General features: G+C 40.7%; 1 protein-coding gene across 1 annotated transcript in view; it reads left to right on the top strand.

Annotated features, from left to right (window-relative positions):
- Positions 1-18552, top strand: part of agbl4 (AGBL carboxypeptidase 4) — a 690087-nt gene that overhangs the window by 654215 nt on the left and 17320 nt on the right. The gene's annotated exons all lie outside the window — the stretch shown is intronic.

Below are 18552 nucleotides of genomic sequence, written 5' to 3'. Positions count from 1 at the left end.
TACTTTGAGACACCCTTTCATGTTGGCTGCCAGTCTTTTTTCATAATTCCTCTTTGCTTCTCTTACTTGCTTTTACACCTCCCCTCTGAATGTTTGTATTCCTCTTGGTTTTCAATTGTATTTTCTACCTGACACTTGTCATAACACCTAAGTGTACTTGTCATCCAGGGAGCTCTGCATTTATTCATCCTACCGTTCCTATTTGTGACAATATATCTCAACCATTTTCTCTTTGAAGTTAGCCCACTGCTCAGTTACAGTGTTTTCCACCAACCTCACATTCCAGTCAATCTTGCTCCCTGCCCCATTGAAGTCAGCTGTCTGCCAATTTCTTACTCTGATTTAGCACTTGTCATTCTCCACCATCATCCTGAACCTTACAATGCACTGATCACTGTTTCTTAAATGTTCCTTCATTGATGCTTAGACCACCTAATTTCCAAGAACCAGGCCCAACCCTGCCTTCTTTCTTGTTGGACTGGACACATATTGCTGAAGCAAACTCCGATGCACAGTCCAACACTTGCCTCCCATTGCCCCTTAGAGTACCAGTATCCCATTTTATAGTTGGATAATTGAAGTCACCAATTATAACTACTCTATAAAGTCAGCATCTCTCTGTACTTTCTCTGCAGATTTGTTCCATGACTCCTTAGCGAATATTGCCACCTTTCCCCCCACTTTATTTCCTTTTATACCTTTTCTGGAAGAACTTAGAGGGTTCTACTATTACCCGATATAATTGACTTTACCCATAATGTTGTCATGGCAAAAGGAAATTAAATTAAGCAGCTTTGGCAAGCAATCAATTTTCTTCAGCAGCTTAAATAGACCACATGATGAAATGTCATGATGAGATCAATAAAGGTAATATATAATGGTCTCCGTTATTTGCAGCACATCTCTTGCAGCTGTCAGTCTGAAAATATCTTGTCAACTGTAGATATTCCAGTTCTGAAACCATGCTGCCATTCAGAGTAGATATATTCAGCTCGGATCTGCAGTTTAACAAGGTCAACATGGGCAAATACTTTTCCTGCAATGCTCAGCTCAGAGATGCTTCGATAGTTGTTACAGTCACTGTGGTCACTCTGGTTCTTGTACAGGTCACAATCTTTGTATCCAATATAACCTGGGTCACTGCAGCTCCCTCCAGCAAACACAGCGAAGTCCATACAGATGCTTCAAGGGAGCCTAATTTCTGTGCACTATGAGTTCAGGTGGTTTGCACATGACAACTGAGCCAATAGCTTGGTAAGCTTCTTCACTATCAGTTCAGTAGCCTGTTCTGCTTCCTACATGTCCAAGCTTTCTTGATAAATGTGCTATCCCTCGAGTACAACTCAAGTGAATGTGTTATTCATTAACCAACTGTTTATTACAGTTGGAGAGGACCATCCCTGCTCTTATTTTCAATTTAGCTGTTTTCTATGTTGATGCACCTACGCCTTTTTGTTCACTTCACATATGCCCTAGCATTCCTTGTGTCAAAGGACATCTGGATATTCTGGCCAAGTTATAACTTACCCATCAATCCTACTTTGAGCTGCCCTTAGCACTTTCAGAGTCTTTTGCTTGAGTTTCTCTTGGAAAAGCATGACGTGTGTTGTAGTAAGTGCAACTTATTATTAAATACTTTTTATTATCTGATATGTAGTTGTGTAAGTGACAAAGGAAGCATTTGAAAGTAAGGATGTATATGCCTCCATATCTGCATTGAATATTTCTATTAACTAGTGTTTGATAACAAATAAACTATGTAATACAATGATAAAAATTATATTATTAATGAGCACAACACCAAGCTGTGCAGGTTGCCTGACTGTTTATTGTATTCAGTGACACAGTATGACTAATCTGTGTAGTAGTCAATTGTAAATGTTTGAATGTGCTTTCCAGCAGAGATATCCAATGCATTATCTTTCTTAAATTACCAAGCTGCTGGATATAAAGTGCTTTGAGTCAACATCATTTATATTACGCAAAAGATTATTTGAAAGAGCTAGCAACCATACAGTTAAAAAACACTTTTACCACTTACTGTGTGATACTGTATAAAATGCAGGTTGTTGTTTAATATAGATTCTTTACATAAGCAATAGTCAAACTTGTGTTTCAGAGTAGCTCAGCTTGTTTTCACTGTTTCCAATATAGTGAGAAGAAATGTTTCAAAAAGTATTTGACATTCACTAGCATTTTCGGTTTAAATAAATATTAGATTTGTAATCATATATTCTTCAAGCAGCAAAAAATTCTCGATATTATAAAAAACATTGACTGCACATAATTTTATTCTTTGTAGTTCCACATAAATGGCTCTTTAATATTAAAACATTACTGTACAATAGATCACTATGGAATCAATGTTAGCATTCTGATTAAAGTACTGCAGATGCTGGAAATCTGAAACAAACATAGAAATAGCTGGAGAAACTGAGCAGTTATGAAGTATAGAATTGAATTCAAAATGTTAACTCTGTTTTCTCTGCCAGACCTCCTGAGTTTCTCCAGCATTCTGTGTGTTTGTTTCAGCATTGTGATGTCCATTCAAGCATTACAAAACTTAGGAGTCAATTTACTTAAATAAATCCTGCTTTAGGAGAACTGTAAAAGGGCACATCTGGAACAGAACCGAACATAACCAAAAATGTGGTGCCAACCTGGTGAAACTACAACACAGGATCATATATATGCTAAACAGAAAAAACAACGTACTATATGTACAGGACTGCCTGTCATTTGGAGAATTGGGAACAACTGTCATTTCAGTGGAGGATGCCTGACAGAATTATGCTCATCAGACTGCCCATTGTTGACATTCTGTAGGATTGAGGATTGAGGGGGTGGAAATCTCATCCACTCAGACAAACTAGCCAATCAGGGGCCATTGCTGTCAGCATCACAAGGATTGTTTGCAAGATTTTAGAATTCATTCATGGTTGCGGGCCTTTATGGCTTGGCCAGAATATTATTGCCTTTGAGAACCTGATGATAACCTGCCTTCCCGAACCTTTTGAATCCACGTGGTGTAGGTGCTATCAACAGTGCTATTTCAAAGGGACTTTCAGGATTTTGACCCAGCAACAGTGAAGGAACAGTGATATAGTTCCAAGTAAGGCTAGTGTTGTGGCTTGAAGAGAAATTTGCAGGTGGGGATGCTCCCATGTATCTGCTGCCCTTTGTAATCTCGGTGATAGAAATTGCAGGTTTGGAAAATGTTTTCTAAGGAGCCTTTGTGAATTGTTGCAGTGCATCTTGTAGATAGTACACACAGTTTCTACTGTGTGTCAGTGGTGGAGGGAGTGAATGTTGAAGGTGTTAGATGGGATGCCAATTAACTGGGCTGCTTTGTCCATGATGGTACCAAGCCTCTTGAGAGTTGTTAATACTGCTTTCAGGCAAGTGAAAACAGTCCATCACACTCCTGAGTTGGGCCTTGTAGACCATGGACAGATACAAGTAAATCAGGAATTGAGTTGCTCCTTGCAGGATTCCTAACCTGTGACCATAGAAGCACCCATCAGTCAGGGATCCTGACCAATAAGTCAAAGGTAGCCTCCAACATCGGTGAGATTGGCAACAGACAAGTGTCTGGTCTGGGAGTCCTCAGCCAGGGGATCTATATCTCTGCGGCAGGGAATTGGTCATGGTCAGTCCTGTGGCTCCATAGTTCATGGATATGGCCAATGGGGTCAGGGAGATGTACAGACACCATTTGGGGCTCTGGGCACCTTCTGTCCAGGGCTGTCGAGTTATGCTGCTTAAGGGACTGGGTCATAGTCAGTCCATTGGGTCCATCCACTGAAACCATGGAAAAGTGGGGTGGGGGAACAAGAGGGCTCACCTCTGTGGGAAGGAGACTCAAAGCAATTTGTGGGGATTGGGGCCTGCAGGCTGGGGGTGGGAATATGACATTTGTGAAGTTGGAGGCAACTGTATTCGTAAGTATATAAAAGCAAGATGGGAACAGATCATTGCATTCATTCACAGTCAGGAGCACCCTGGCTTCAAGGAGGGGACAGTGTATGGTCAACCCTGACATGGTAACCTCATTTGCCAGGGGCTGTTGGAGGAAAGGTGGGCAGATGTCGTCTCATGTAGATGAGTTGGGTAGGGATGTAGGAGGTGCAAAGCCTATGGGCTCATGCAAAAGGCCATCAAGAAGGGGATCTGGATGTTTGGGACCTGACCAAAACATAGAGATGGAAGCTGAAAACTACTACCCAAAAAACATGTCACTTCCCACTGTGCACCAATGCCACTAAAGAACCCTCAAAAGGTATTTTCCTTCTTTCCCTCCCATTACATCACAGTGTTGCCCCACGTTTCCCGGCTGGGATGGAAGGAGCCTGCTCAGGAGTGGAGGCCACCAACGTTTGGTTGGGTGACCCGAGACAAATTTCTGTCTGAATGGCCCAGACATTCGGAGGCTCTTTTTACCATTGGCAAGTGGACCCTTCTTGGCTTGAACCTCCAAGTGCCAGATGGGCAAGCAGTGTGGAGGTGCAGGACCTGGCCACCTCTGGAACATCCTGAGAGGGGACTGCTAAGGAACATCTGTGTAGTTCCTCCAGCATCTTGAAAACACTCTATGACCTCCTCATCGAGGCTGCCAATCTCATTTTCCAGTTTATAGGTAGGTTAAAGTCACCCACGATTATTGCTGTCCCTTTACTGCAAGCACCCAACAACTCTTCTTGTTTACTTGTCCACACTGTGGTCACAGTTAGAAGGCCTGTAGACTGCCCCCACTAATGACTTATTTGTTCTGTTATTGCTCATCTCCATAAACCAATTCTACATCCTGATCTCTTAAATCATAGCTAACTATTGCACAAATGCCATCCTTAATTAACAGTGCTACCCCTCCACCTTTACCTAGCTTCCTATTGTTCTTGCATGTCATGCATCTCCCCATATTTAGGACCCAATTCTTGTCAAATCAAAACCGAAAGAACTGTGGATGTTGTAAATCAGAAACCAAAAAACAGAAATTGCTGGTAAAGCTCAGTAGGTCTGGCAGCTTCTGTGAAGAAAAGTCAGAGTTAATGTTTCGAGCTGAGTGACCCTTCCTCAGAACCAATTCTTGTCATCCTGCAGCTACATTTCCATAATAGCTGTCAGATTGCATTCAATTATTTCAATGTGTGCTATCAATTTGTTTACTTTTTCATGCGCATTCAGATACAAAACCTGTAGTTTTGTCTTTTTGTTTTCTTTGTGGCATCTAGCCCTGATTGTTGGTGTATTCCGAGGCTTTTTTCTGCCTATCCCTTCTTGCTATTTTCTGACTCTCATTTCCCATATTGCTAGGGCTTCATGTCATTGAGAATGAGAGTATTTGTAGAGCCTCGTCCTCTAATAAGTTGTCTAAGTGTCCACTACCATTCACAACTGGATGTTAGATTAGATCTGACACATTGATGCTGGGATAGCTTAGCTCTACCGCATGCTTCTTGTGCTGTTTAGCATGCAAGTAGTCCAGTTGTACCTGCCCCAGGTTGACACCTCATTTTTAGGTTTGCCTGTGCTGCTTCCACCAGGCTCTCTTACATAATGTAATTATGTAAGGTATGATTTATCTAGTTAGCATACAAAACAACAGTTTTCAGTGTATCTCGGTACTGTGCCAATAATAAGTCAAATCAAATCAAAAGTATAGGATCATACCAAGTTGCTGACCTAAGGCTGAATTCCAAGACTTTCCCAATCTGCTTACTCCTGAGCCTGCCTCCAATAGGCTGGGGAAATTCTGCCCATTGTCACTGTTAGCATAGGACACACAGCCCCCAAATTGCACAAAACAAGACCCCACAAACTGCAATATTTATTAGATATCTATTTTTGTGATTATTATTGGGCGATAAATATTAGTCAGACTGCAGGGACAATTCCATTTTCTACTTAGAAATATTGTAATAGCATCTTTTGCATCAACATTGAAAAGTAGGCACTGCCTTATTTTAATTCCTTATTAAAATATACCATAATTGACAGCACAAGCACCCTCATTACTGCATCGGAGTGTTAGCCTAGATTTTTGTGCATAAGTCTTTGGAGTTGCATTTACAATCTTCCATCCAAGAGACAAGAACGCTTTTAACTGAGCCATGGCTAATAGTGTACATTGTTGACATAGTTTTAGTCTGTAATCAGGGTAGGTCACTTTCTTTGGCAGCATAATGTGGTAGGGAGCTGTTTCCATCCCAAAGTCAATCCCTGTGATGATTTCATATTTTTGGTCCTTCCTATAACCCCTCCTCACTACTGGATCCAACGGGAGCATATTTACAAACACTGTAATGCGAGTTAATGCATTGCAGCTCTGAGTTTCTGCTTTTCTGCTCACAATGTACCAAGGATACATTACATTGAGGATTATAGGGTACAGATGTTACCAGGTCATCAGGGAAACTGGGATTAAGGAGGTTCTGGCCTAAGAAATTTGAAATTTCACTCACTATTTCTGGAACTGGAATGACTTTGTGAATCGATTATTGACTGCTGCCATCAGCGACCTGGACTTGTTCCAATGAATGTCAGGCTACTGTAGTTTTTGACATTCCAACTCAGTCTCCCTGATCATAAGAACTTCTTAGCACAGCTATGGCACTCCCCGTGAGGTAAACTCATGCAGAAAGAGAGGCCACACAGTTAGAGTAAAGGCAAGTCAGATAACACTGAATTATTAATGTATATTATATCACACCCTAGAGTATAAACAGGAAACATTCCTCATATTCGTACTTTGTGGAGGAGATGTGTGGAGCAGGAAATAGGACAACTGTATCACCTCCTGCAGAGGATCTGAAGTCTTAGTTACCTCCCCACATTGTGGTTATGAGGGTGATGACTGCACACAATAGTAAAACATCATTTCATTTGGTCACAGGGTTCTATGTGTTATTAAAATGGAATGGTACAACCCTGTATTCATTAGAAGGCTATCACAATTTACAAGGGAATTAGGGAATTTCATCATTTTGATGCCATGATAAGGCAACGGCATGGTAAGATTCAAACATTTTATAGTTTACATTTATAAACATTGCTGAATTTTCCATGATTCAGATTACAATAAATAACATCCGCATTGTTTTTTAACAGCAGCAGCTTATATCTTTAAAATGCCTCTAAAGTAATAAAAAAAAATCCCAAGGTGCTTCACAGGAACATTTTATTGCAGAAGGTGACACTTAACAATGTAAGGACATGTTCAATCAAATGAGCAATATCTTAATCAATATGAAAAGTTTCAAGTGTTTTAAAGGAGGAGCTAAGAAAAGAGGTGAAGAAATGTCAACAAAGAATTGCAGAGCTTCAAACCCATGGAACTAAACGCAAGGCCACCATTGGTGGAGCGATTAAAATTGGGTGTGTTCAAGATGCCAGAATTAGGTGAGTGCAGAATATCTTAGGGCTTGGAAGCATTTAACATAGAAACATGGAAAATAGGCACAGGAGTAGGCCATTCTACCCTTTGAGCCTGCACCACCATTCAATATGATCATGGCTGATCATGCAATTTTAATATCCCATTCCCACTTTCTCTCCATACCGCTTGGTCCCTTTAGCTGCAAGGACCATGTCCAGCTCCCTTTGAATATATCTAATGAACTGTCCCAAAAAGCTTTCTGTGGGAGAGAATTCCACAGGTTCACAACTCTGAGTGAAGAAATTCTTCCTCATTTCAATCCTTACTCCTTATTCTTAGACTATGGCCTCTAGTTCTGGACTTCTCCAACATCAGGAACATTCTTCCCGCAGCTAGTTTGTCCAGTCCAATCAGGATTTTATATGTTTCTATGAGATCGCCCCCTCATTCTTCTAAATTCCAGCGAGTACAAGCCCAGTCAATCCAGTCTTTCTTCCTATGTCAGTCCTGACGTCCCGGGAATCAGTCTGGTGAACCTTTGCTGGACTCCCCCAATAGCAAGAACTTTCTTACTCAGACTAGGAGAACAAAACTGCACACAATACTCAAGGTGTGGCCTCACCAACACCCTGTATAACGACAGCAAGTCAATCCTACTCCTATACTCAGATCCTCTCGCTTCGAAGGCCAGCATGCCATTAACTTTCCTCACTGCCTGTTGCACTTGTGTGCCAATCTTCAGCGACTGTTCCACCAGGTCTTGTTGCACCTCACTTTTTCCTAAACTGTTAGCATTCCGATAATAACCTGCCTTCCTGTTTTTGCAACCAAAGCGGATAACCACACGTTTATTCACATTGTATTGCATTTGCCAAGTGTTGCCGATGCAGCCAGCTAGTGCAGCCTCTTAACTGCCCCCTCACAGCACACACTGCCGCCCAGCTTAATGTCATCTGCAAATTCGGAGATATTGCATTCAATTCCTTTGTCCAAATGATTAATGTATATTGTGACCAGCTGGGGTCCCAGCACTGAACCCTGTGGTACCCCACTCATCACTGCCTGCCTTTCTGAAAAGAACCTGTTTATTCCAACTCTCTGCTTCCTGTCTGCCAACCAGTTCTCCATCCATGTCAATACATTATCTCTGATACCATGAGCTTTAATTTTGCTTACTAACCTGTGTGGAACTTGTCAAAAGCCTTTTGAAAGTCCAGAAATGCAATATCTACTGATTCATCCTTGTCCACTCCACTGGTTACATCCTCAAAAAATTCCAGAAGATTTGTCAAGCATGACTTCCCTTTTGTGAATCCATGCTGACCTGGACTGATTCTGTCACTGCTTTCCAAATGCTCAGTTTTTACATCCTTAATAATTGACTGCAGCATTTTCCCCACCACCAACATCAGACTAACTGGCCTGCAATTCCCCATTTTCTCTCCCTCCTTTTTTAAAGAAGTGGGGTTACATTAGCTACCCTCCACTCCTCCAGTTTGGAACTCTTCCAAAGTCCACAGAGTGCTGGAAAATTATCACCAATGCTTCCACTATTTCTAGGGCCACTTCCGAAATAGTCAGGGATGCAGAACTTCAGGCCCTGGGGACTTATCAGGTTTTAATCCCATCAATTTCCCAGTACCATTTCCTAACTAGTGGGGATTTCCTTCAGTTCCTCCTTCATGCTTGACCCTCTGTCCCCTAGCATTTCCAGAAGGTTATTTGTGTCCTCCTTAGTGAAGACATCCAAAGTATTTGTTCAACTGGTTGCCATCTCTTTGTTGACCATTATGAATTCACCTGATTCAAACTGCAAGGGACCTACATTTGTCTTCACCAGTCTTTTTCTCTTCACTGATTCTGTTTTCCCCTTCCAAATTAAGCCCTTTGTCCTCCTCTGCTGAATTTTAAATTTCTCCCAGTCCTCAGGTTTGCTGTTTTTTTTCTGGACAATTTATATGCATCCTCTTACAATTTATATGCCTCCCCTTTGGCTTTAACACTATTCCTGACTTCCCTTGTTAGCCATGGTTGAGCCACCTCTCCTGTTTCACTCTTACACCAGATAGGGATGTACAATTGTTGAAGTTCATCCGTGTGTTCTTTGAATGTCTGCCATTGCCTATCCACCGTTAACCCCTTAAGTATCCTTGGCCAGTTTATCCTTGCCAATGCATGCCTCATAGAATTAAAGTTAGGCTTCTTTAAGTTCAGGACCCTGGTTTCAGATTTAACTGTTTAAATGAGGAATTCTACCATATTATGGTCACTCTTCCCCAAAGTATCTTGCATCACAATGTTGCTAATTAATCCCCTCTCATTACACAATACCCAGTCTAGGATGACTTGCTCTCTAGTTGGTTTCTCGATATATTGGTTGAGGAAACCATCCCTCATACATTCCAGGAAATCGTCTTCCATCGCATTGTTACCAGTTTGGTTAGTCCAATCAATGTGTAGATTGAAGTCACCCATAATAACTGTTGTACCTTTACTGCATGTGTCTAATTTCCTGTTTGATACAATCCCCAACCTCACAACTACTGTTTGGTGGTCTGTACACAACTCTCACTAATTTGTTTTTCCCTTTGGTGTTCCGCATCTCCACCCATACAGATTCAACATCATCCAGGCTAATGTCCTCCTTTACTATTGTGTTAAGCCTCCTTAACTAGCAACACTACCCCACCTGCCTTTCCTTTCCATCTATCTTTCTTGAAAATTGAATAACCCTGTACGTTGAGTTCCCATCCTCGGTCACCCTGGAACCAGGCCTCCGTGATCCCAATTACATCATATCCATTAGTAAATTATGTCTGCTCAGTTAATTCATCCACCTTATTACAAATTCTCCTCGCATTGAGACACAGAGCCCTTAGGCTCATCTTCTTGATATTTTATTGCCCTTTTAGAATAATTATGTAAAGAGGCCCTTTTTGATTTTTGTCTTTGATTCCTCTGCTTTGCACTTTTCCTCTTACTGTCTTTTGGTTTCTGTCCCCACTTTACTTCTCTCTGACTTCCTGCATTGGTTCCCATTCCCCTGTCATATTAGTTTAAACCCAACAGCATGAGCAAACACTACCCCTAGGTCATTGTTCCAGTCCTGACCAGGTACAAACCGTCCTCATCCCATTTTTTACCTATATCGTCGGTGCCTATAAGCAACACAACAGCTGGCTGTTTACCCTCCCCTCCCAGAATGCAGCAGCTCTGAGACATCCTTGACCCTTGCACCATGGAGGCAACATACATCTTGGACTCTGTTTTACGGCTGCAGAAATACCTATCAATTCCCCTTACAATTGACTCCCCGATCATTAGAGCTCTGCCAATCTTTATCCTGCCCTACTGTGCAGCAGAGCCAGACACAGTGCCATGAGTCTGGCTGCTGCCACCTTCCCCTGGTAAGCCATGTCCCCCAACAGTATATACTGTTTTGGAGGGAGATGACTGCAGGGGACCCCTACACTACCTTCCTACTCTTCCTCTGTCTGTTGGTCACCCATTTCCTCCCTTACTCAGTAATTTTTATTTGCGATGTGACCAACTTACTGAATGTGCTTTCCATGATTCCCTCAGCCTCGCGGATGCTCCAAAGTGAATCCAGAGCTGTAAGGCAGTCAGACAGGAGCTGCAGCAGCTGGATACGCTTCCTGCGTGTAAAGGAATCAGGAACATCGAAAGGGTCCCTGAATTCCCATGTCGCACATGAGGAGCATGGCACGCATCTGGGATCTCCTGCGATGACTTAACCCTTAATGACAACAGCAGCAAAGCCTAGAGAAAATAAGAGAGATGAAAAACTACTCACCAGTCACCAGACACTCACTTACCTGCTGCCTGTGCTTTCATGATTCAATTTCCTTCTACTTCGCCTATACCCTCGTGCCTTCAACAGCCGCAATAGTTCACTCCTCCGACTGCCTTACCTTACTACTGATCGCTCTCCTCACTGAAGCCCAGTATTCACTTAAGCCTACATTTAAACCTCCAGCAGCACTTCAACCATGGAGCAGTCCTTCTCAAAATAGCCACTCCGCTATAGCTTGTCTTTCTTTTATTTGCTCCTGGGTAGTGACAGAGACGACTCCACCCAGGATCCTGAATAAAAACCTAAAGGACTGCGGATGCTGTAAATCAGAAACAAAAACATAAATTGCTGGAAAAGCTCAGCAGGTCTGGCAGCATCCGTGAAGAGAAATCAGAGTTAGCATTTCAGGTCCAGTGACCCTTTCTCAGCAGCACCCTCTGTTGGGTGCCTTGCACTATTTGCTGACACCAGCTCTTCGAAGCTCTCTTCTTCAGTCACAGTGACTGAGACAACTTCTCCCTCTCCTCAGTCGCTTCTAAGCAGTGCAGTCTCTTAAGGAGCTAGGGAGAAGACATTGCCGTGTAGGTATCAAGGACGAGAATTTTAAAACTGACATTCTGCTTGATTATGAGCCAGTGTAGGTTGGTGAGCACAGGCATGACTCATGAATGGGGCTTACTGCAAGTTAGAGCATAGACAGCAGAATTTTGAATGGCCTCCAGTTTACAGAGGGTAGATGTGTGAGGCTGACCAGAAGTGCATTGAAACAGTGTGCCTAGAGGTAACAAAGGCTTGTTTCAATAGCAGATAAATTGAGGTAGAGGTGAAAGGGGGGTGACAACAATGGAAATAGGTGGCCAACATGGATAAATGACAGTATGAATATGTTGGAAAACATCACTGGGGTCAAACATGATAGCAAGGTTGTGAAAAGTTTAGTTACAGACATCTGCCATTAAAAGGTAGACAAACAAGAGGCTGGAAGAATACAGTAAACTAGGCAACATCTGGAGGAAAGGAGAAGTCGCCGTTTAGGGTATTACCCTTCTTCAGGTTTTTTTCTACAGTTTTTTTTGTCTCCTGGCATTAAAAGGAATGGAGTCAGTTGTTAAGAAATAGAGTTTTGGTAAAGGACTAAAAATAATGGCTTCCTGATATTAATTGGAGGAAATGTCTCCTCATTGAATATTGGAGATAGGATAAACAATGGAGCAGTCAAGAAAAGTGGTGATGAGGTAGAAATAGGTGTCATCAGCATATCAGTAAAATGTAACTGTCTGCTTTTGGATGATGTTGCCAGGCTTTACCCTTGGGGCTCAGCTCTGAAGAAAAGCCCTTCACTGAAAATGTCAACTCCTCTGATATGGATGCTACCAAGCTTCCTGAGTATGTCCAGCATTCTCGGATTTTTGTTTCTCTTTGGAAGCTTTGTTGGATGCCCACAAGGGTTTAGTGAGCAGGGTAACTTCAGAAAGTCATGAAGTAGATGCTTAATTCTTGCATATATTTCTGAGGCTCCTTTCTGAGCCTTGTGCACAGCTCAACCACACAAGAAAGCAGCAGCAATAAAACTTACAAAATGGGGTACAAACGAGTAATGCACCACTTGGATTTTGACTCCAGTTTTGCCAAATTAAGTGAGTTAAAATTCTTGTTTATAATGTCAAAATCTGGGGGAAAGCCTTTCCTTTGAATTACTGTTTTGTTTTTCATTTTACTTTGTTCTGTGATTCCTATTAAAATATGAATACAATTGGCTGTTTGTATTTAAATTGGTTTTATATGCCAAATAATCCAATGCACAATGAACAGTTCCAGTAATGTACTGAGAAGCATAAATACACTTAATCATGTGCACCAAATAGATAGAAGCAGAATGTCAAATTGCAATGTGAAATGTGATGCAGAGAGAGATTTATTTCCCTCTCAGGAGAGAACAGTGTTTGTGTCAGACAGATTGGTTGTAAATACTGCTATCCAAGGGCATGAGCTGAGCCTGAGACAGAGAGTTGATTGAAGAATGACCATGATTGAAGTAGTACATTTACAGGCCAAGGTGACTGGTATCGTTAGAAGATTTCAAGATGATGATGTTACCCTTTATGTTTATCCACCATAGTACTGGATATTTGAGCTGATAAGTGGTATCCTAGTCCCAGAGGCATCTTTTGTAGGATCAGATTCATGGTAATTTTTTATGAAGGGAAAATGTAAGGAAAAAAACTCACCATTTGCTTTTGTTATGATATTGAATTCTCTCAAGTATATTAAATGCCTTCCAGGTGCAGAACTTTATCAAATTGTCCTAAATGTAACTGGTAATTAATACAGCAATGAATTGTTGTTTGTCTGTTAAGGGTCTGTAACTATTTAATGCCTAATTTGCATGCACTGCCATTGAAGTACACATTTGATTTCTTAAACTATGAGGATGTGGTCCTGATAGCCAAGGCATATACTTCAGATGAATAACAGATATAGCAACCTGTCACACTCTGATTATCATGATGCGCATCATTACTTGGAACTATTGCCTTGTCCTTTCTCTTTAACTTTCCAAATCTCCCCTCACATGAAATTTTGCTTTCCAACTGTTTAGTTCAAAGCCATGTACAGCTCTAGTCATAAAATTCATGAGTATACTCGTCCTAGCACAGTTCAGATGAAGCTGTCCCAGTGGAACAGCTCCTTTTCTAGGTAGTGATGCCAGTGCCCACAAATCAAAACCCATTTTCTCTCTGCCAGTCTTTGAGCTATGCATTGAATGAGCTGATCTTATTTACTCTATGGTAATTTGCTCGTGGTTTAGGTTATAACCCAGAGATTATGTGCAGAAATAGTTTCATGTCACAGCATTAAAGTGTAAATTTTGCAAATAATGTAAATAAGAAAAATAAAATTGGTACTTAATAATCTGCATTTATATACATTAGAATTGACTGAAATCTGTCTGTATAGAATTGTTTAGTTGAGGATCTAGCTGAATACTTACATTCAGTTTTCTCATTTATTTTCCCTTTCACAAGTCTTACACAGAGCATGTGCACAACCTCAAAATTTTTTTAGGAGGCTGATTCTTAATTTTGATCAATTAAAATTTATTCAACAAAGATGTTTCCAGAAAGGATCCTATTCCATAGCTTCTACATGAGGAAGTAAATAATTTTGAAATTAACATAATCACAGCTGATCAGTTGCTTTGAATCAGTGCACTTCTTTTGTACTTAGCTCAGCCAAAATGTGGGACACGTCTCTGTATGACGGTTTATTCTCAGCGTAACAGATGCCTTAATAAAATGCCTGTTGGTGATTTTAAACCTAAGTAATGAAAATGCTGCTTATATTTTTCTTTTAACTGCCCTCATTTAAGATGTAGTTGAAATACCTTAAATTACTTTGGTGCCAGGATGTGCTTGGTTGTACATGCAAAGCATCATCTGGTGTCTGCTGAGTTGACAGCTGCAGCGGGCTGGCCGGCAAAACTAGTTTGAAGAATTGACTATCCTTGCACAGGGATAAAATGTTGGCACTGTATTGGACAATTATTCTATATTTTCTTTGTTGTCATTTGCTTTATGGCTATAAATTTGGTTATACAGTTTTTCACAAGATATCAACTCTAAGACCAGATTGAGTTAAGATATGTCCTTGTTCCATTTCATCCTCAAAGGGACATCCAATGTTAGCATCTGATGAGTAATTTACAAGCCACAGCAGATTAACTCTGCTTCATAAATAAATTTATTGTCCATCCTTCTGCAGCTTAAACATTGAAGAATGCATTTTATCTCCCACGTGGGAGATGTGGATTGATTTTAGCAGCCAGGTCTCATTGACATCTCGATGTCCAGCTGCTCATTTAATAGAAAGAGTAAGCTGGCCAACTTTAGGCATGTCAAAATTGTGCATCCTGTATGTCCCTTGCTGAGTCCTAGATAGGTCAAGACTAGTGGGAAATAGAGGCTGTTTTGTCAGCCAGAACATTGTCAGCCAGAACATGAAAAAGCTTGGTGCAACAGAGACCCCAGACTCTTCTTGTGAGGAGTACTTCTTTTCCTTTGAATCGCAATAAGGAAGTTATTTTACTTGCAGTAAAATTACCTAAATGGCAAGGGACCCCATTAGAAATTCATGTTATGCTGAACTTTGAAATAACCAACAAAGCTTTTATGTTACCCAATTTCCTCACAAACGCACTCTAAATCAAACACAAAAATAAATGCATGAAAAATGTCTTTCTTTTTCAGTTTATCCTTACCTTACAATGGCCTGACCTTGTACAGTAAAAGGCATTGAAAAAGATTGAGAATTGGCTCGTGAAAATCTCTGTAATCTTTTTTTGTTTAGCCTGCTGTCTTCAGGCAAGTACAATATAATCTGCTGTGTCATCAATATGATCAAACATGGTTTTTTGTCTTTTTTTTGTGCTGCAGTAAGAAATTCCAGAGAATCGCTATGTCTTTTGCAACTTCAGCTAGGGACACAGTTTGGTGAGTGGATGAGCACTGGACTCTTCAAGGGTCATAATTCTCCTTTATCTTCCGTTGATACATCTTTTGCACGTACACAATCCATGCCTCAAAATTACTAGAGGTCATCCAGGTTGTTTTGTTAGTTTTATACGCTGCGGTCAATGTCTTGACATTGGAAAGCACTGTGGCTTCTTGAACTCCCCAGCCACAAGAAGAGTCCACTTCTTGGTGCCATTCATGTTGGCTCAGACAGTAGCAGTGATACAGTCTTTGCATTGCTTTCCATCATTACAAGTTTAATCTTTAAATGTTAAAGAGTAATTTGATTTAAAAAATGGTGGAGCAGTCTGGTTTTGGCTGTCTTAAAAGTGTCTTTTGCTCATTCACAATATGGGTTATACTTTTGCTGCTGGCTTGCCAATGATTTCATGCTCAAGTGTAGCTTAACTCCGCTCTAATTGGGTTGAATGGTCGTATGACAAGCATGTACAAGGTCAGCTAATCCAGAGTTAACTGTCTGGAACTTTGGCTTTGCATGGCTCTCCCATTCTACCGGTTGGAGTGACTGACAACTTTACCACAATCAGAGTTTGAATTTTATCCATCACTATTCCATTCTATTTTAAAGGGCCTTCCTTCTTACCAATAGGTTGCCTTGAGCACACGGAGGTTACCACATTCAGTGACCTATTATTGAGCCCTTTGGAGGTTCCAAGCCTCAGACTAGCACACATGACTTGTTATCAATTATATTTAGAATAGATTCTAACCACTGGGACTTTAGGAGGTAACTTGGATTACCCTGAAAATTGGTACAGGAGTCACAATGCATACTGTCATGTACTCAATAATGTGGAAAATTGCCCAGGTTTGTTCTTGCCACAAAAATCAAGATAAATCTACTCTGGCTGATTACTACCCAATCAGTCTACTCTTATCAGGAAAGTGATGGAAGGTATCTTCAGTACCATTTATAGCTTCTCAGATACTGAAGGGGTCCAGGTCCATTTGCAGCAAAACCTAGATAACATTCAGGCTTGCACTGATAAATATCAAGCAACATACATGCCACGTAAGTTGCCTGTCAATGAAAATACACCAAGTGATAATCCATCCATCTTCCTATGATGTTCATTTTTAGCATCAATGATGAATCCCCCACTGTCAACATTGTGGGGTTAGCATTGACTGGAAACCACATTGAACCAGTGGTGGTTACAATAGTAGGTTGGGAATTCAGAAGTGAATGATTGCATTACCATATATAAAAAGCCTTGAAATAACTCAGCAAGGTTCCTTTGACAACACCTTTCAAACAGTGCCCATGACTACACAAGGGAACACCACTATCTACAAGTTCTTCTCCATACACATTATCCTGACCTGGACCTATATCACTATTTCATCTTGAAGATAGCAAGAACTGCAGATCCTGGAGTCAGAGTCAATACAGTGTGGAGCTGGAGGAACACAGCAGGTCAGGCAGCATCAGAGGAGCAGGAAAGTCAACGGTTCGGGTTGGGACCCTTCTTCAGAACCATTTCTTCCCTGTTGCTTGTCAATATCATGCTACCAAATCTTTATAATGATTCTGTGTTCAGCCAAGAGTAATTGTGCTGTTGATTAGGTGCACATAGCAACAATTGACCAAAAAATATTACTGGCACCACATAAACGTAGCTACTCAATGCGAACCCGCACTTAAAAGCAGAGGTGCATTGTGACTAACCCACTTGCTTGGAGTCATGCAGGAAGCGAATTTGATGTGGGAAACAACATGACAGCATGTAGGTTTTGCATGCTGTAATGGAGTTTTGATGGAGAGATTGAGAGGAAAACAGGTATCGTCTATTAATATTGAATTAATGGGGGGAGGGGGAAGCATGCTTGGGTATGTGACTTTCCATTGATTCAGTCAAAAGGCAGTGGAAGTACATATCTGTGCAGTTGACTGCCAAAACTCTATTTCAAAGGCTTGGATGTTGTGCAGCAAATATTCAACGACCTCACAACAATGGTCAAGGTGAGTGGATTCCTTTTTGAATGCTATACCTTACCAATTTCACCTATGCATCAGACATTGCTCACCTTCCACATCCCATCATTCGTCTACCAACAATCTCTATGAATCAGAACACATAGTTAACATAGATAATTGCACCTCATCCGCACATACTTTGTACAGTTCCATAACCCCACCTCACTGTCTATTTTGCAAATAATACTGGATTTTAAAATACTTCCTCTTATTCTGACTTTAGTGTATCCATTATAAATTGTGACATTAAAAGCTCATTGGTTATTGTACTGAAATCCATTAATGTAGGAACAGGAGTCGTCCATTCAGCCCCTTGACTCTGTTCCACTATTCAATGAGATCATGAGATCATGGCTGATCTGTGCCTTTGGCCCATATCCCTTATTTCCTTTGCTTAACTAAAAATGTATCTATTGCAGATTTGAAATTAATAACTGATCCTGCATCCATTTCTGTTTGTGGAATAGAGTTCCAAATATCTACCATCCTTTGTGTGTAGAAGTGCTTCATAACAATTCTCCCGAAAGGTCTGGCCCTAATCCTCTGCCCCCTAGTGCTAGAATCCCCAACCAGTGAAAATAGTTTATCCATCTATCCTGTCTTTTTCTGTTAATATCTTGAAGACTTTGATCAGATCACTCCTTAATCTTCTAAATTTGAGATAAAACAGACCTAATTTGTGTATTTTTTTATCATAACTTATTCCCTGAAGTCCAATATTATCTTATTATTCAATAGTCTCAAAAGCACAGTAAAACATACAATAAACAAAATCTTTATCTACTTATACAGACTTTCTTTTAGATTTATGTATTTACTTTGCAATGACAGAAACTGTAAATAACAAATATTC

The sequence above is a fragment of the Rhincodon typus genome, chromosome 10 (assembly GCF_021869965.1).
Source record: "Rhincodon typus isolate 14 chromosome 10, sRhiTyp1.1, whole genome shotgun sequence".
Taxonomy (NCBI): domain Eukaryota; kingdom Metazoa; phylum Chordata; class Chondrichthyes; order Orectolobiformes; family Rhincodontidae; genus Rhincodon; species Rhincodon typus.
Note: the sequence above shows the minus strand (reverse complement) of the source record. Positions and strands in the feature narration are given on the sequence as shown.